This window comes from Delphinapterus leucas, chromosome 1 (assembly GCF_059928025.1).
Source record: "Delphinapterus leucas isolate spDelLeu-1000000601 "Yukka" chromosome 1, BTC_Dleu_Yukka2, whole genome shotgun sequence".
NCBI classification, from domain to species: Eukaryota; Metazoa; Chordata; class Mammalia; order Artiodactyla; family Monodontidae; genus Delphinapterus; species Delphinapterus leucas.
In genome coordinates, this window is record NC_143129.1 from 150,462,201 (window position 1) to 150,482,569 (window position 20,369).

Sequence of the window (20,369 nt, forward strand, 5' to 3'; positions counted from 1 at the left end):
AGGACACGGCCACCTCTGGGCAGGGCAACTGTGGCCCAAGAGGCAAGGATATGTAAGGACAGGACAGCCTCGCTGGAATCATGTAGTTGACCTTGGGGTGTGTGATGGTAGTGATGGATCTGTTCCTAGAGAAGAGGGCCTGCTATTCCAGAAAGAAGGGGAATGGGGATGTCCACACTGAGTTTGCTCACAGGGACATGACTTTGTGGGAAATAGGAGAAGACATTGGGGTTTCATAGCTTAGAGAAGAAAGGAGGCCGACCACCATCATTCTGTCTGAAGAGTTGTGAAGGAGGATAGTCAGACATCTTCCAGGTGGAGGCCAAAGCAAGAGGTAAGGTCGATAGAGAAATAAAACTTCTTAACCATTAGAGCTGCCTGAGGATGGAGTGGGTGTGTGACCTGTGAACTTGGCCTTACTAAAAGTGTTCAACTTGAAGCTAAATGACACTGTCGAAAATAGTGCATGGAGGAGACTCAATTGTTTGGAAGACATTATAGTGAGACTACGTCTGAGTGAGCCTCTTCCAACATTGACGATTGTGATTTATGACCCCTTGACTGCCATCAGGTGACAGACAGTGATTGCTAAGACAGCAAAGGTCCCGAAGTTGGGGTGTTTCAGTGATGCACCCGTGTACCTCATTCTACTCACTCTCTTTGAAGATACCAACAAGAATATCCTAAATTAAGGAGCAGTATGTATTGACCAGGCAGAACTGTGTACATAAAAACAAATGTATATATTAGAGCAAAGGATTAATGAAAAAGTAAGTAAGTCCTTAGGTGCAAAGTAGTTAACTCAACTGCCACTTTTATCTTCCTCTGTGATCTTTGCTTCCCTAGGTCTTTTTATAACCCACTTGCTGTCAGGGCTTACGTAGCCATAGCTTTAGTATATCTGCTTCCTTCTGCAATTCAACTCTCCTTGTCTACAAAAGAAAGTGTTAGCTATACTCTCCAAACCCCGTTATTACGCTGAACTTTTGATCCATCCTGACCACCTTTCCTGGCAGAGAAATGCTGTTTCTGAATTGCTCAGGAGGTGTCTGTTGTCAGCTGGGTTCTGTCCCCCAGACCTCGGTGTTAACTGTAGTTTCCCTGATAGAATCATGACACCTCCTTCTTCTGCCACCTTCTTATTAAAAGAGGACAGCCTCTACCTTTTTTCTGATCTGGCTGATAATAGCTATTCAATAACTCTTTGTTGAGTTGCATTGGATTGAACATGGCAAATCGTGTTATGCCCACTGTAATATGGTTTATAGATACTAAAGAGCTATTCACAGAGGGGACAACGAGGCATGATCAAAGAAAAGACACGAGGCAGGAGAAGTGACAGAGTGGGGGCCTCAGAAAAAAGTGGTGTTTTAGGTGAATCCCCGAGGAGAGAACTGGGGGAGGAACAGAAGGGAGGGCGTCAAGTTTGCTAAAGAGAAGAGGCATCAGCCTGCCGTTGCCATCATCAATCTGGAGTCATTGATTTGCTCCCAGGCAACTGGGCACTCGATCCTGTTACAGAATACAGATCAGGCAAGGCCGAGCTTCAGAGGTATTAGGATATTCTTTGTGCTATGACTAGATGTATCATCACCTGGTTGGACCTTAGTAAACACACTTGGATGCTGAGGGAGTTGTGGGAGCTGCCTTCTTCCTGAAAGTCCACTCCTTTACGCCCCAAGCAAGGATGTAGAACACTAACATCAGAGCCAAGCTGACCTGGACCAGGACCCTGGATCCCTCCGTCTCTTCCTCTCTTCCCCGCCCCCCTGCCCAGAATCTTACTCCATTCTTTCCTTCCTTTTTCCACAAATATTTATCAAGTAGTTTCTAACTACCAGGCATTGGAGTCGTAATAGTGAACAAAACCCTAACTCTTACAATCTAGTGGGAGAATAAGCATTAAACAAGTAAATACTGATAAATATAGATTTACAAATTGCGTCAAGGGTTACCAAAAGAATGTACAAAGTGTAATCTGTAGAAAGGATGGTTGAAAGTTTCGGCTTGCCCAGGGCAGTTCTGGTTTATACCCATTGTCCTGGAGTATTTATTAATGGTACGTACTTCCACTCTTAAAAGCATCCCTGTTTGGATGACAAATTACACTATCTCTCTACCTAAAAACTATGTGAGGGACTTCCCTGGTGGTCCAGTGGGTAAGACTCCATTCTCCCAATGCAGGGGGCTCGGGTTCGATCCCTGGTCAGGGAACTAGATTCCACATGCATGCCACAACTAAGAGTTCTCATGCTGAAACTAAGAAGCCTGCATGCTGCAACTAAGAGTTTGCATGCCACAACTAAAGATCCCACAGGCGCAACGAAGGTCCCATGTGCCGCAACTAAGACCTGGTGCAGCTAAAATAAATAAATATATATTTTTTTAAAGGAAGAAACATCAGAGGTGTTTAAAAAAAAGCTATGTGAAAGCACCTAACACAATACCGGGTGTGTACCAGATCCTCAACAAACATTATTTGTATCCCATTCAAATTCACATTTGACTTCGAGAGTCAATGTGCCCAGCTGTAAACACTGCAGTGCCCCAGGCATCTGCCCTAATAGCGTTAAATGTGTTTCTACCCTGGACCTTCACCATCACAGACATCATCAGAATCGCTCAACCCCAGAGCTATCTAAACTGCCAGGACAGCTTCTGACCTTGTTTCTAAATGCTCACAGCCTCACACCTTCCATCCTGGTGGCCTTCTGCTCACAGGATCAGCAGGCAGAGAATCAGAAAGACCCTCGCTGATGAGCAGGGTCTATATCTGTGAGCATTGTTGTGTGTGTGTGTATGTGTGTGTGTGTGTGTGTGTGTGTGTGCACGCGCGCGTGCATGCTTGCATCCCCAGGGGGATCCAAGGAAGTTTTTTCAAGGAATTTGGACTGGACCTTTAGGAATGGGAAACATTTTATCAGGTGGCTATGGGTTAGGGATGAGGGAGGTGACAGGGAAAGGGGAGAGGGCTTCCCAGGGCAAGCTGAGCCACAGAATGGAGGTGGGAGAGCTCAGCTGCTGGGGTGGGTATGCAGCATATACAACAGGGCAGCTGTGAGGAAGCTCATGGGCAAGGAATGTGGCTTCTTCCTGTGGTCCAATGCTCTCTTCTCATTTAAATCAAAGTCTTAGGCCCTTTTTTAATCTGATTTTTAATTGAAGTATAATAACTGTAAAAACAATTAAGGCAGTGGAACAAAGTGCTTCTTGTCGGGAATATTGTGGCACACAAGCTCTCTCAATCTTGAGAATCAGTATCATCACTGAAGAGCCATCAAAACCGCTTGAGCGAGGGAGAGAAATGGATGAATAAATAGTACTTCAGTCCATTCAGGCCCCCAATCTAGAAACCCTAGAGACATCCTAAAATTTAAATCCACCTGAGGCTCTCTCCCCTGCTTAAAACCTTCCAGTGACTCCCCATTATTTGTGGGATAAAGGCCAACGTCCCTGACATGCTATTCAAGGACGTGTCCTATGTGTATCCAGAGCAGAGCGCAGAACACGGCACCAGAGGGGATATGATGTTGAATGATAGATGCTTTAGAAAGTGACTAGGTCTGCAACGTGGAGACTAAGTGGAAGAAGAGTGCCCGATAGGCACTGATGGCAGGGGTGCAGGTGAAAGACGATGAGACCCGAACTTGAGCGTGGCCAGGGCTGCTGCCAAGAAGGATGCCCAGGAACGGACATGGGAGGTGAATGTGTCCCCTCCTGCCCTCTCCTCGGCCCCCTGAGTCCCTCAGAGCCCAGGGCTGCTTTGTTGAGAAGTCTCTATGCTCTGGGGTGATTCCCTGCCTTTTCCTAGAGGAGAAAGGCCTGTGTTGCTATAACAACTTGGCTGCAGCTCTTTTAGACAGATCCGTTTCCTTAAATCATTTAAGGAAAATTAGCTGCCATAACAACACGGAGCAGTTTTTCAAACAGAGCAACACAGGGCTGGGTTTCTTTTCCCTGCTTGCCTCCTGTAATCCTCAAGATAAGCTGCTCTCTTTCTGTCAGATAAATAAATAAATTATCACACGTTTACGCGCAAACAGAGCGGTCCGGCGACACGGTTGGATAACACGTGCAGGACAAACACTCATTCACACACACACAACATAGAAATATGCAGAAAATGCACATGTTCACATACATAAATCAGAAAATATTTTTATGTAAACATGGTAAATAAGAGATAGACACAGACAAGTATATGGTTATACACAGTCACACAAAGGAGAGGTACACAAATGTACAGACAGCACAGTTTCACAATCAGTTAAAAAAGAAGGAAATGGCCCATGAGGTCTGTTCTTAGGGTGAACAGAGGTTTCTCTGGTCACCAGACCAGAAGGCTCTGAGATGGTGACTCTCACTAGAATCCACAGGCCACCTGCATGTTAGTACCTGACAGTCTGGAGGGAGAACCCTGCTGGTGGAAGGGTAAGTTCACCTGGGCAAGGACGGGCGTACCGGGGAGAAGGTTGGAGGTGTCCCATCTGCATCCCATACACACACTTAGGAGGAAACCAGGAGAGCAAGAGGCACAGCCACGGCATCTGGGGTGGGATAATTCTTTGCCCCCATGGCAGGATGTTTATCCGTCCCTAGGAGCAGGCTGTGCCACCCCAGGTGAAAACCACATCCCCGGGGCATTTGCAAACTATCTCACCAAGGCCTCAGGAACTTTGGAATCTGGACAATGGGTTCCCAGATTTTTGTTTCATCCCCACATCTATGACTTTATTATCCCAGAGGTCCCCTGCAGGGAGAAGTTAGAACTATGTGGGCTGACCTTTGTGGCAGCAAGAGGGCCTTGCGGGGAATGTAACTCCCCCATCAGAGTGGCTGAACCATGGATTTGCTTGGTGCTCTTAGGCAAGTCTCTTCCCCTCTCTGAGCCTTCATTTCCCCCCATCTATACACTGTAGGGGTTGAAGGATGATCTCCACAGGGCCCTTCTGGCTCCAAGTCTGTGTCATCTTGGAGTTGTTTCTTGGTTATGTACGCTCCACTGGTGTGCAGGATTTCATGCCAAGGCACAAAAATCCTGGCTGCTGCAGGGAAGCACAGGAAGCATTCCTGGAGTGAATGCCTGTGAAGGTGCCCAGCACATGGCAGAAGCTCCATAAATGTCAGTTTCCTGAGCCTCGGTGTGCCCATCTGTTAAAGGGAAGAACAGTCCCTGACCTGCTTAGCTCGCAAGTTGGAGAGAGACACCCCATTATATGAACATGAAGCATTTTGTAAAGGTGAGGAAGGATTATTGCCGTGGGGCAGCATGGAGAGGAATTCCCTGCGGAAATGTCCAGACTGCCCCGGCTGCTAAAGGTTTCAAGAGGAGTAGATGCAATGCACTCACACCACTACCCTATGTCACACACGTGGGTCTACTCCAATGCTTTCTTCACTCCTAGCAGCATGGCCCAGGAAATCAGTAAATAGCCAACAGGGGAAAGGTTGAATATAGAAGTAAAGGCTGGAAGTAAATGTGATATTGTACAGGGGGCTCTGAGTTCATGCAATTTTTACAGATTTTCCTACAACAGTTTGAGATGGTTTATGAAACTTTAAAGAATTTTAAGAGAAATCATTACTTTTCTAAAGGGTAACTTCCCCCATCATAAAAGGTGTCATTTTTCTACCTCTCTAGATTATAGCTTTGACTGTGGCAGCGAGCAGGGTGGATAGATGGAGCTCTCATGTCAGAGCAATATTCCTGTCAAGCTGGTTGTTTCCTCCAATTTCTCTAACACCTTTTCATGAAAGATTCTGGATGCCTCTCACCAACTAACTAGATACATATTGTTTCAACTGCATGGGGACCAGCAAAGCTTCTAGATGTTTCCCTCTGAGTCAGGTCAGTTAAGCTCTCTGTGTCCTATTTTCCCTATCTATAAATGGGGATCAACAACGCCCATCTCATGAGATTTCTCTCAGGATAAGATAATATGTACATAAATAACACTCAGTAGTAGGTATATTAAAAATGGAGCTATTGAGATTTTATGCATTTCGTCATTACAGCACTTACCTCACTGTCCCCAACCCCACCTCCAGCTCCTATAGCCCACCACAGACTGTGATCCCACCAAGGCCCTGAACTTCACCTTGGTCACTTCTGTATCCCTAACACCCAATGCAGGGAGGGCACAGGTCTGCCATGAATGCGTGTTGGGAGAGAGAGAGGAGAGACAGGCGGGTAAGAAGAAATCCGCTCACCAGAGCCTGGAATGAGTATCTGCACAGTGTCCTGAAGAATGTGTGGGAATCTGATGAATACAGAGGCACGGACATATACACACTACCAAACGTGAGGTACATAGCTAGTGGGAAGCAGCCGCAGAGCACAGGGAGATCAGCTCGGTGCTTTGTGACCGCCTGGAGGGGTGGGATAGGGAGGGGGGGAGGGAGGGAGACGCAAGAGGAAAGAGATATGGGAACATATGTATAACTGATTCACTTTGTTATAAAGCAGAAACTAACACACCATTGTAAAGCAATTATACCCCAATAAAGATGTTAAAAAAAAAGAGAGAGAAGGAAAAGTATTCAAGTCAGGAGACACGCTTAGCCAATCTCAAAATCCCCCTTCTTCAGAACCCACCTCCAGCCCTACCGCTTCTAAGATTTCCCTGAACACTTTGGCCCAAAGTCTATTGATAGACTTTGCTTCTGTCTCCTGGTGGTTTATCTCATCAACATTTATAGAGTGTATTCCATGGGCTTGGTGCCATAGAAGCATCTCCTCTGACTATAGGTTCCATTTTCTCAGCTAAATTGCAAACCCCTCCAGTGCAAAGGATCTGCCTTCCCCTCTCTGCTGCCCTGGGCAGGGCTGGCTACTAGCTGGCAGCTCAATGAGGGCCTCTTGAACATTGATTGAAATGCAGTTCTCAGGAAGGGTAGTTGTTTGGATGTCTATAGGCAGCCCGCAGAGCTGGGCACACCTCCCGGTTAAAGCGCACATCATGCTGCGTTTTAGTGATAGTTTCCCTGCCTCCTTTACACTGAGCTTCTCAAGGGTAGAAGCTCCATCTTTTCCAGTGTGCATCTCCATCACCTGGCAGGGTCCCACGCTTGGTAGGTCCTCAAGGATGGTTTGGGGAAATCTTGGCAGCTCCCTCATCTAACCCATCGCCCCTTATCAATATAGCACAGGAACATCCCAGAGAAATCGACCTCCGCAACTTTCTCACCATGCTGCATTTCCATGGACTCATCTTCGTTCCTTCATTTTTTGCCCCTGCTAATCCCTTGTCATAGAATGCTCTCACATATGGAATCTTCTCAAGCTTACAAATTTGAAAATTCCAGAATGTTAGAATCCAGCCATGAGGATCTCTGTCACAAATCTGAAAATTCTAAAATTCTTCTCCTCACCCCTCTCTGCTGCCCGTATCTGTTCCACTTACCCTGGTTTCTAGGTTAGACCAATCGTGCTTCCCCATTTTTCCTATCCCATGAGCACCCAATTATCCAGGCCACGGTGAGTTAAAAAGAGGTCTCTGTGGACAGCTTGAGAATAATCTGGGAGTAACCTCTTTACACTTACCCAAACACTCCAGTTTAACTCCAGGTCATCTCTTCCAGGAACTTTTCCAATTCACCTACCGCACCCATTTCTCACCCCTCCAGCAAACTCCTTCCCTTCTCCCTTCCAGGCCCCTGGACCGAGAGCATTGGGATCTGCACACAGCCTGCCACCGCATTAGAGGCTCAGCTGAGCTGGCCTATGACAGACTACAGGTTACATTTTAGGGTGTTTTGTGTTCAATGTGTGTGGAACTTTTCCAAGAGTTATTTTTGGTTGTTACTGTTGGGAGGCTCCTGAGCCAAGGATGAATTCATGCTGGTACATCAAATAGCATATTGCATTTCAGAAATTGGCCTTAGCCATGGGAAATCAAGTAAGTCAGACGCCTAATTAATCCACCATTTACCGTGCTGGAGAGAGCTGAATTCTGATGAAAGGGACCAGACTAAGCACTGTGTCCGGCAAGAATTGAACTGTCTAACCTTTCATCCAGAAATTGCCCCATCCTCCTGAAGTACTAATGCCCACCTCCCAAGCCTTGTACCAGCCCCAGGTGTCTGGCTGTGAGAAGTCTTATCAGCCTGGACACAACTTGGCCTTCCGTCCAATGAGCTTTGATGCTCTCCCACTCAGCAAGCCATTCCAGGCTCCAATTTCTTGCTTTTACTACAAAGCTAGTAAACTGTATACATAAAAGAGTAACTTCCCTATAGCCTTCAAAAGGGAAAAATCATTCATTTATCCATTCAACACACATTTTCTGAGCCCAAGCCCTGTATACTGGAGTACAAAGGCAAATAAGAAACAGTCCCTCCCCTCAAGGAGCTGATGATCCAGAATAGAGCCATGGATTTCAAACTGCTTTTAGAAAAATTGTAAGAGGTCTGAGGACCCCCTCACATGGGGCTCCTCTCCATCTTAACCAGAAAGGTATAATTTTGTGGCTAAGAGCTCAGGCTCAGGCCCAGGTTTAAATCTTATTTCAACATTCAATGGCTTTGCTACTTTGGGCAGGTCTCTTAACCTTTTTAAGCTTCAGTTTTCCTTGTTTGTAAGAAGCTGTTGTGAGGATTAACTGAAGTGATCCATGTGTCTTGCTTCAGGCACTGTACAGTCACTGTGCCAGGCACATTTATCCTCAAAAGATTTTAACTATTATTAGTATAAAATATGTGTTTGAATAAAGGATTCCAAGGCCATAGAAAGTCTGCAAACCCCTGGTCTAGCGTTCCAGACTCAGTAAACCCATGATGGCACGACAGGGTGGGAAGTGTTATGATAGACAAGGGATCTGGGTACCATGTGGGAAAAGCAGGTCATCCCAACTGGACTTGGTCAGACAAGTCAGACAAGTCAGACAAGACTTGTGAGAGAACGTGACCTCCGAGATGAGCCTTGAAGGAAGAATAGGAGTTGTTTAGACAAAGACCACAGGAAGTATTACAGGCAGAGGGAACAGTGTGTGTGAAGACATATGTACTAGACTGGTGAATATACTCAGGGAATTCCAGGGAGTTTGGTATGTGGGGATGGGAGGAACTCAGGGCAAGGGACTGGCAGTAAGATTGGGCGCTAGGCAGCGGCCAGTCATAAAGAGCCCTGTTGGCTACCCCAGGGAGTTTGGACTTGATCCTGAAGCCGTGGGAGCTTTCCTTCAGGGAGCAGGGAAGACATGAAATTTAAAAGAGAAAAACAATGTTATTATGACTTTCTGGGGTTTAAAATATGTTGGTGTGTTTGTAGCTTTAGCCAGCAATTGCAGTACTAGAAACCTAGGCTAAAATAATCTGAAGTGTGAATAAGGATTTATGCAAAAAAAAAAAAAAAAAAGTCCACAGAATCATTATTTATAAACAGTAAAAAAAACAAGAAAAATTGAAATGCCTAATAGTGGGAAACTGATTAAGTATATCACAATACATTCATGTAATGGATGTTATAATATTGTGAAAACGTCTATGCTGCAATTTTAAGTGAAAAAAAGATAAGACAAAGTTGCATATGTATTATATGTTAAGACATATAAAACAACCAGGTTCAAAATGTACACAAAAAGAATGGAGGTAAACTAGATGTTAACAGTGGTATTTCTGGGTAATAGGGTTGTTTTCTTCTCCCCCCTTTTTTTATGTTTCCCAACAGTTTTCCATAAATATATGTTAACTTTAAAATTGGAAAAAAGTTATGGAAGGAGGAGGGGACCTGACTACCCATATATGAGGAGGGAATTTATTTTATTTTATAAAACAGAACCAAACTCATCAGAGTCAAGTGCTTGGTTCTGGGCCAGTCCCTAGGATAAGAGCCTCATGAAGCCAGGTCAGCCCACCTTATAGAGGGAAACTGGAAGCAATCGGTATCATTTGTGCATCCATCCCTCTAAGTAGCCATCCTTTTATCTATCTTTCCATCCAACCATCCAGCCATTGTACCTCTACTCTGTTCAAAATGCCAGTCCCAGGGCTTCCCTGGTGGCGCAGTGGTTGGGAGTCCGCCTGCCGATGCAGGGGACGTGGGTTCGTGCCCCGGTCCGGGAGGATCCCACATGCCGCGGAGCGGCTGGGCCTGTGGGCCATGGCCGCTGAGCCTGCACGTCTGGACCCTGTGCTCCGCAGCGGGAGAGGCCGCAACAGTGAGAGGCCCGCGTACCGCAAAAAACAAACAAACAAACAAAAAAAACAAAACAAAACCAAAATGCCTGTCCCAGAGGTACCTATATCCAGGCTCCTAACATCCTAGGAAGTCTGTTAACTCCTCTGCACCCTCTTTGTAAGCATAACAAAGACTTCTCATCTCCCCTTACCTGGAGCAAACCTCAGATTGTGCCCTTTTTCCCTACTTTGGCCCTTTGCTGCTCGTCTGCTAAGTCTTTGGCTTTCAAATACTGTCCTGTCAGCCAGGACCAGAGACAGACCCTTTACTCTCAGGGAGGAAGAGCAAGAGCTCTGCAGTCAAAAATTGCCTCCAGCTTCCAATTCTGCCTCTTCCTGTCACCTCACTTCTCTGAGCCTCTGTGGCTTTATCTGTGAAATGGGGTAGTAGCATCTCCTCACAGCGGTGTTGTGAGAATTAAAGAAGACCCTGCATAGAAAGCGTTTAGCACTTAGCGTGGTATTTCCTAAGGCTGGTACATTGTAAGCACTCAATTAATGTTAGCATTTATTCTTACTATAAGCTCAAATCCAGTAATATACAGTAACTGATATTTCAATGTTAATTTCACAAAGCCATCTTCAGAACATTGTCACTATCTTTAAACTGTAGCATTAAAAAAACAGCTATAGTTCTGGTTATCGCAAGAGCATTGCAAGAAGTTCTTAAAAGATAGACTGGGAGCAGGTCTAGCCTTTATCTCAGCTTCTCTGACCACTCCCCAACCTCCATCTGTGACTCAGGCTTTCTTCAGCTGAGCTAATAACGCTTAATTGGGTGACAGTCAACTCAGTTCCAGGCATGGAGCCTTTCTCTCTTATGGCTTCCTATATTTGTCTGTTCTGGCCCATTCTGTGTGGATTTTACGGTTTAACCTCTGGTGGGCAAGTGGATTTCCATCATTCCTAGGTTTTGGGTATATGTGCATGTGTGTTGGGGCAACCTGCTATAATCCCTAAGGGCTGACGCCAGCAAGGATGGTTCTAAAGTGAATACCATTGACTGTGATCCTCCAGACCCCTTGGGGTGATTCCAGACCCCACAGGTGGCATGGGGTGGGATGCACTAGTAGAGGCTCTGGAGGAGGGCTAGCTGGAAGGCGGAGTTTGTACGCTGGTTGGCAGCTAAGGCCATTTGTCAGAAATGGCCTCTCACTGGCTATACCTAGAGGGCATGTCAAGGCCAAAGCTTTTCTTTGGCACCACCAGTGCACACTCAGCCATCGAAAGAGTTGACTTACTCAGGGTCCCTCTTACAAGAGGACAATTTCTTTCCTGTTAGAGTTTAGCTCTAGGCTGTGACCTTGCAAACTCCTCCAATTGCTAAAGCGTGTTCTTTAATAGACATTTCTGTTACGTGACAGGACGTTCTTGTGCAGATGGGGCAAATGAAAGCCGCTGCTTGGGATCCTAGGCGGGTGGTGGGCTGAGGAAGGGGGAAGGCGCTGATATTTATTGAGCATCTATTAAGTGCTAGGCATTGTCTCATCGAACCCATCTGACAGCCTTATGAACTGGGCGTCATTATCCCCATTTCTTAGCTGAGGAAACTAAGGCTCAGCGTGAAGGACAACCCCGCCCTCACCCCACCGTAATCTCTCCCGGTGCTCACATCTATCACTCCACGGTAAGCTGATTGCTTTACGTGCTCGTTTTTCTCTACTCAACTGTGAATTCCTTGAGGGATAAAACTATGTCTCTGTCACCTCTGCATTCTCTTGCCCAGAGCATAATGCCTAACACATCAGTAAAATGTCAGTTAAAGGAAGGAGCAAATGAAAAGCATTAGAACCTGCAAGGTCACACAGCTGATGGGAGCAGAGCTGAAGTGGAGTCAGAGTTGCCTGATCCCAAAGCCCCTTTCCTGGTGCAGGTAAGGTGAGCAGGCTCCGCAGGGGCCGAGCAGCCAGCAGGACCTCAACAGTTCTCAGGAGTCTCCTCTTTTATCTCTAAAAGACATGTAAATGGCCAACCTAGAAAAGAGGGATTCTGTTGCTCTGGCTTCTTCTTGAGTATGATGACACCTCTGTATAGCAAATGTTCAGAATGACCCCCATAGTCTTTATGTTCAATTGACATTATAAATGGATATACCAGCTTTATTCCGTTACTTTGGGTACCCTGCCCTTCCCCCCAGCACTGTAAGGAACACTTGGAATGAAATCCTGGATTGAGCGCGCCAGGCAAGTCAGGAGGTGGATGGAGTCTTGAGTGGGGTCAGCTGACGCCGAGTCAGTCAAGAGGTTAGCACCTCAGGATGCCTCCTCTCTATTCACAGACCGGGGCACCACCTGAGAACGCATACATCCCCAACTTCTCCTGACCTGGGTACTTTTGACCTTGAATTAGTAACTTAATTCTGGCCTTCTGGGGTCTCACAGCTCATTTAGTAGAGCCAGAGAACTTCAGAGCTGGAAAAACTGAAGAGGTGCCCCAAACTAACCTTTCATAGAAAGAGAACATAGAGCACATGAGCCCAGGGCAGGGAGCTGGCCTGCCCGAGGCCACAGGGTAGGACTGTAGATCTGGGGCTCACACTCAGGCCCCCACCACCTCCGTAGGGTGGGAGCACATCACTTAGGCCCCGGGGATGAATCACTAGCACATGGGTCTTGTTATAATTTTTTTTTTTTTTTTTTTTCGGTACACGGTCCTCTCACTGTTGTGGCCTCTCCCATTGCAGAGCACAGGCTCAGACGCGCAGGCTCAGCGGCCATGGCTCATGGGCCCAGCCGCTCCGCGGCATGTGGGATCCTCCCGGACCGGGGCACAAACCCGTGCCCCCTGCATCGGCAGGCGGACTCTCAACCACTGCGCCACCAGGGAAGCCCTGTTATAATTATTTTTGCTAATTGGTCACAAAGCTGTATAGTTTTCAGAGCACTTTCACATATAAGCATCCATTTGACCCTCACTGCCATGTTGTGAGATAGGGATTATTGTTTTGTTTCACTTTGCAGGTAGGGAAACTAAGCCCTAAAAGTTACTAAGACACTTTCCCAAGAAACAGAGTCAAGGTTCAGTCTTTGTTCTTCTGACTGCAGGTATTCCCCAGTCCAGCCCAGGGCAGAGCACACAGACGGATGAGTCAAAAGAAGGGAGGGGGCTTCCCTGGTGGCACAGTGGTTGAGAGTCCGCCTGCCGATGCAGGGGACACAGGATCGTGCCCCGTTCCGGGAAGATCCCACATGCTGCGCAGTGGCTGGGCCCGTGAGCCATGGCCGCTGAGCCTGCGCGTCCGGAGCCTGTGGTCTGCAACGGGAGAGGCCACAACAGTGAGAGGCCCGCGTACCGCAAAAAAAAAAAAAAAAAGGGAGGACCGAGAGGAACAGGACAGAGGGTCAGCACTGTTTCCTTTCCCTCTTTTTCCCCTTTAACAAAGCCCCCCAACTCAGTGTCCCTTCCTAGACCACCAAGCCTTTCCCAAATGCCTCCGAGGGAATTAAGGGTGGGGCAGAATAAGGTGTGAGAGAGGCAGTAGGAATTCAGGGTCCAAGCCATCGTCAAGGGCAACTCAAGGCTAAAAGAGCAGAAGTGGCAGACTCCAGGACAGAACAAGTCAAATCCTGAGGAACAAGGACCCAGACAATGGGTTGGGTGGGTAGGGGCAGAGAAAGGGTAGAGAGAGTCTCCACGGGCATACGGTGGGAGAGATGCCAGTAAAGACAAGAGACATCACACGAGCAAAGGTGCGTAGGAAGAGGACAGGAAGAAGGAGGTGGGTCTGACTGGTGTACAGTGTCCCTTTGGGGGAAGGAATGGCTTTTAAAGAAAAGTGAATATATTCTAAAGGGCCTCAGAACACAGGCTGAGATATTTGAGTTTTATCATTTGGGCCAAAGGGAACTATTGGAGGTCTGTGGGCAGGGAAAGAGCAGAATGGCAAGCACGAGCTCTGATTACGCAATCAGTATCAGGATTTAGACTCAAAACGGTGCCCCCTTTAATCTGACAGTCTGCTTTGGTATAATTTGTTAAAAGTGACAAAATGTCTCGTTTTGCTGCAGTTCATTTTGACCTTTCTTAATATTAGAAAGTTAATTTCAGAAGGGAAATAAATGTATTAGTGTTGTCACAGTCATAAAAAGATGAATTCTGTACTGTCAAGTGGTTTCTTTGAATGAATCCATCATGCTATAAAATGGTTGCCTTGCAACAGCCAGCATCTTCCCAGCTCCCTCCTCCTCTCCCTTCCTCCCTCCTTCTTTGTTCCTCCCTTGTCTCTTCCATCCCTCACTCCTTCCATCTGCCAACACATCTACTGTGATGTGCTCTGGGGAGACAGAGATAAAGGCACGGTTTCTACTCTAAGGCAAGACACACTCTAATGGGGAAGACAGGAAAGGAAAACCAGCCATTGTAGGTGTATCTAAATGCCAGAGGAGGAAAGAGCCCGAGCTGAGGGAAGGAGCTGCCCATTCTGCAGAGGGAATGCCTGTTAAATTAGGAAACCTGCCCTGTAGTAATAGGACTTGGGTTGACTCTGATTAGGAGAAAGGACAGTAGGTAGGATTCTGAAGGGTTGGGTTGGGTTGGGTTCTGGTCCCATATTCCACATACACTATTTCACTTAACCTTCACAGCTTTGTTGAAAGGGTCTTATTGTTCCCATTTTTTCAGAAGAGAAAAATGAGGCTCAGAGAGATGAAGTAATATGGCCTGCCTGGGTTGTAAATGTTGCACACAGAGTTGACACCAAAATCAACGTGGCTTTCAATGTACTGGCTGTGCTTCGTCTCCAGCTAGCTATAGAGAATTATTATTTTTCTTATTTTATTGGCATATAGTTGATTTACAATGTTGTATTAATTTCTGCTGTACAGCAAAGTGATTCAGCCATATATATATATATTCTTTTTCATATTCTTTTCCGTTATGGTTTATCCCAGGATATTGAATATAGTTCCCTGTGCTATACAGTAGGACCTTGTTGTTTATCCATCCTATATATAATAGTTTGCGTCTGCTAATCCCAAACTCCCAGTTCTTCCCTACTCACCTCACCCCGCAACCACAGGTCTGTTCTCTGTGAGTCTGTTTCTGTTTTGTAGCTATGTTCATTTGTGTCATATTTTAGTGTCCACATGTAATTGATATCATATGCTATTTGCCTTTCTCTGTCTGACTTACTTCTCTTGGTATAATAATCTCTAGGTTCATCCATGTTGCTGCACATGGCATTATTTCACTCTTTTTTTTATGGCTGAGTAACATTCCATTGTGTGATACCACATCTTCTTTATCCATTCATCTGTCAATGGACATTTAGGTTGTTTCCATGTTTTGGCGATTGTAAATAGTGCTCTATGAACATAGGGATGCATGTATCGTTTCGAATTACAGTTTTGTTTGGTTATATGCCCAGGAGTGGGATTGCTGGGTCATATGGTAGTTCTATTTTTAGTTTGTTAAGGAATCTCCATACTGTTCTCCATAGTGGCTATATCAATTTACATTCCCACCAACGGTGTAGGAGGGTTCCTTTTTCTCCACACTCTCTCCAGCATTTATTATTTGTAGACTTTTTAATCATGGCCATTCTGACTGCTGTGAGGTGATACCTGATTGTAGTTTTGATTTGCATTTCTCTGATAATTAGTGATGATGAGCATCTTTTCATGTGCCTATTGGCCATCCGTATGTCTTTAGAGAAATGTCTGTTTAGGTCGAGAATTATTTTTTATTAGACCACATGGTGTACTGTTATTAACTTCACTACACCAATTATGCTCATTAGTTTTATAACCTTGGAAACCCAGTTCTTTCCTCTCTCTGGATCTCAGTTCCCCATTAGTTCAATGAAGAGGTTGAACCGGCTCTGCCCTCCCCTGGTTGTAGAGAACTCCTGGGACCTGAGGGCACACTGTAATCCAGTTCTTCTCAAACCTTAATGGGCAGGAAACACCTGAGTATCTCATTAAAGTTCAAGTTCTGATCAGTGGGTCTGGAGTGCAATCTGAGAATCTGCCTTTCTAACAAGCTCCCAGGTTATGCTGATGTTGCTAATTCAAGGACCCCATTTTTTTTTTTTTTTTTTTGCGGTACGCGGGCCTCTCACTGCTGTGGCCCCTCCCGTTGCGGAGCACAGGCTCCGGATGCACAGGCTCAGCGACCATGGCTCACGGGCCTAGCCGCTCCGCGGCGTGTGGGATCTTCCCGGACCGGGGCACGAACCCGTGTCCCCTGCATCGGCAGGCGGACTCTCAACCACTGCGCCACCAGGGAAGCCCCAAGGACCCCATTTTGAGTAGCAAGGCCTCAACCTATGGCAGGAGCAAACTTTGGGGTACAGGGTGGACGCACTGAGGGTGTGAGTTTAAGATTGCTGAAAGGAAAGCAAGCAGTAAAGGCGATCTTACTCAGATCTGGTCAGCAATTGGAGTTCTGGGTTCATTTTATTACCAGGGATTTTCACTATCTTGGGTTTAAAACCAGTGATTCTCTTAAGAGATTAAAAGGAAGAAAATTGAACTTTTAAAGTCTCAAAGAAATCTTTTCTACAGTAATCACATCTGTTTTAGTTCAAGGTGCGGTCTGATGTTTCCCCCGGAGCTCAGATTTCCATCTCAGATGAATGCAGCAGCAGCTCTCCTGTGGGAGGGTGACTGTCTCTCTTCCCTCCTCACATCTTGGTGGGGGATGCAGCTTCCTTCCCAAGCTTCATCAGCACACTCACAACTTCCTAAAGCGAATTTCCGAAAGCCCTTCAGGGATCCCTGTTACCTACCAGTTGAAGACCCTCCAGCTTGGTATTCAAAGCTTTAGACTCATTTCTCTATACTCCTGTGCATGAAACTTTTACTCTTATCCTAATTGCCTGTTCCTCTTCTCCCAAAAAGACACGTGTCTCACCCACATTCACGTTGCCACTCTCTTAAGTTCACATTCATCCCTGCACCTTCACCCCCGCACGCTCCCCTCTAATTGGACTATTACCCCTCCTCTCTCACTGGCCAGCCCTCAGAAGTCTACACAGCATTCAGGTTTGTCTCCATGCCACCACTTCCGGGAAGCCTTCTGTCATTGTCATGGCTGTAAATGAGTACTTACATGAACCCATAAACTATTTTGTATCCTTTATTTCTGAGGACAACTGTGCTAGGTAAGTATCACCCCCATTTTATGTATGAACAAAAAGAGACATGGGGATTCCCAGCCAAACCTATTGAACTCTGAAGTCTGGATTCCTTCTTTCGCTCCTTTGCTTTCCCCAGCATGTTATTCGTACATCTTTATGCGTGTCATGACATACTCCTTTGGTTTAGAGCTACTTTTCTTTCTGATGAGAGGAGAAAACAGTTTCACTGGGTAAAGAGGGTGAGGTAGAATGGCCTGAAAGATTGCTGGATGTTAGAAGTAAGGGGAAGGCCACCAGGGTGATGCAAGCTGGGGAAAAAGGGGCATATCTGCCGACCTTTTTTCAATGGAAAACACACAATAGAGCCTGCAAAGTGTGCAGAGCCCTTTCCCTTACGTTATCTCAAGTCTCAAGATTACCTTCTTTGGACTACATTTTGATGGATTGCTATGATTATCCTCAATACCACTGGGTCCCTTTCAAGCCAGTTGAGACTAATGAGTTAGAGGCAATCAAATCATAGAATGTCAGAGCCAGAAGGAAAATGAGAGATTCTTGTCCAGCCTCTTCATTTTGCAAATGAGAAAACTGATGCCGGAAGGGAAATGACTTCCTCAAGGTCACACAGTGATTTAATGGCATAGATTCATTTGGCATTTATTGCATCTTTTTGCTTAGCATCTTCCATTTCAGAGGGAGGTGCTTCTGGGTGAATGTGTGTCTTAGTTAATGCCAATAGTCCTTCATGTGGCAATAGTACAAAAAAGAAACTACAACACTGATTCATCGTAGCCTCTGCCAACAGAGTGGGCTGCCCATGGTTTTCTTTTCATCGGAGGGTGACCTTGGAAATCCAGACCTATGACACCTGGCTTTTCCTCCTTATGCTTTTCAACTCTTCCTCTAATTATTTCTAAATAAGTACTTCAAATGCTCACAAACACAGCCATTATCCTCATGGCCTGAATTCATAATTATTGCACGACTAAAGGCAATTTTGAGCATAAGAAAAACACAGAACACATTTCTGCAAGAAACTGTGCTGTGGACTTCCCTGGTGGCGCAGTGGTAAAGAATCCGCCCGCCAATGCAGGGGACATGGGTTTGAGCCGTGGTCCGGGAAGATCCCACATGCCGCGGAGCAACTAAGCCCGTGCGCCACAACTACTGAGCCTGTGCTCTAGAGCCCACGAGCCACAACTACTGAGTCCACGTGCCACAACTACTGAAGCCCGTGTGCCTAGAGCCCATGCTCCACAAGAGAAGCCACTGCAATGAGAAGCCCGTGCACCACAACAAAGAGTAGCCCCCGCTCGCCGCAACTAGAGAAAGCCTGCGCGCAGCAACAAAGACCCAATGCAGCCAAAAATAAGTAACTGAATGAATTAATTAATTTTTAAAATTACTTAACTAAAAAAAAAAAGAAAGAAATTGTGCTGTATTATTTGGTTTTTGCTATGGTAACAAATGACCCCAGTAACTCAGTAGTGGATAACAGCAAACATTCATTTCATATTCATGTTCTGTGAGGGCTATGAGTGAGTCAGCTGCCACTCTGCTCACATATCTTCTCGCCTAGGTCCAAGTTGAAAGTTCATTCCCTGTCTGGGATCCACTCTTGTCATGGCACGGGGCAGGAATGCCATCCCTTTTTTCTTTTTTTTTTCCGGCCGCGCCACGCTTCTTGCAGGGTATTAGTTCCCCAACCAGGGGTTGAACCCACGCCCTCTGCAGTGAAAGTGCAGAGTCCTAACCACTGGACCACCATGTAACTCCCAATGCTATCCCATTTAAAGCTTCCACACAGAAGTGGCAAATATCGTGACTGCTTACCTTCCATTGGCCAAAACTTGTGCCAAGGCCAAGGCCAAAGTCAGTGAGGTGGAGATACACATACTCCTCTTGGATTCTTGGGCAAACAAAATGACAATGGAAGATCCTTATTACAAGGAAGAGAGAATGGTCAGGAGCAATGGTCTGATCCACCAAATTGCCTTGTGGCTGAATCAAAGTATGACTTCAGGGAAGTCATTTGCCCTCTTTGGAGCCCAGTTTCTGATCTTTAAAATAAGGAAGTTGACTTAGGGGAGCAAATTAATATGATGGAAAGAATCAGATATAACTGAGTTCAAGTTCTAGCTGTACCTCAGACTAGCTGTGTGGTTTTAGGTAAGTTACTTAACCGCTCTCTGTTTTCTCATGTTTCTTCTAAAATTCAATCCCGTAGTTTGAAAAAAAAAAACAGAACGGCTTCAACCTGTTAATGATTCTCATAAACTCTTGTTTTTCACCTTAGAAAACATCTTTCAGGAAATAATGTCTCCTGAGAGAGAACTTTTTCTTTAGAAGATGTGATTCTTTTAAGTTCTGTTAAACTTAAGAAAAACTGAATTCAGTACCTTTTTTTTTTTTAATTCTGGTGCATTTTTCTTTTTTTTTTAGATGTTGGGGGTAGGAGTTTATTAATTAATTAATTTATTTTTGCTGTGTTGGGTCTTCGTTTCTGTGCGAGGGCTTTCTCTAGTTGTGGCAAGCGGGGGCCGCTCTTCATCGCGGTGCGCGGGCCTCTCACTGTCGCGGCCTCTCTTGTTGCGGAGCGCAGGCTCCAGACGCGCAGGCTCAGTAGTTGTGGCTCACAGGCCTAGTTGCTCCGCGGCATGTGGAATCCTCCCAGACCAGGGCTCGAACCCGTGTCCCCTGCATTAGCAGGCAGATTCCCAACCACTGCGCCACCAGGGAAGCCCCTGAATTCAGTACCTTTTAAAATAGAAATATTTCTAGCACACTGTGCTTTTATAAAGGATTTTTATTTAGCCATCTATCTGGCCAGCCAGCTATGCTTTGTCTGTATGTGCAAGAAGTTGTTAATGGTCATCATTTCTGGGTTGCAGGATTTCAAGTGATTTGTTTAACTTTCCCCTTTGACCTGAGACAATGCCCAGACCCTAGCTCTAAGCTTCCATAGGAATCAACACCCCTACCTTTCCCCACCTTCGTTTGCATAACTCACTGGATCCTGAGCTCTCCATGTAGACCCCACATCTTGAGGAAGCCTTCTCTGACCCAGCCATCCCAGGGGTTAGGTTTCCTATGCCTATGTCTCCCCTGAGAGTAC

At 46.0% G+C, this 20,369-nt stretch overlaps 1 protein-coding gene across 1 annotated transcript in view; it reads left to right on the plus strand.

Annotated features, from left to right (window-relative positions):
• The window catches only part of AGBL4 (AGBL carboxypeptidase 4), a 590,265-nt gene that overhangs the window by 482,541 nt on the left and 87,355 nt on the right, over positions 1-20,369 (plus strand). The window lies entirely within an intron of this gene.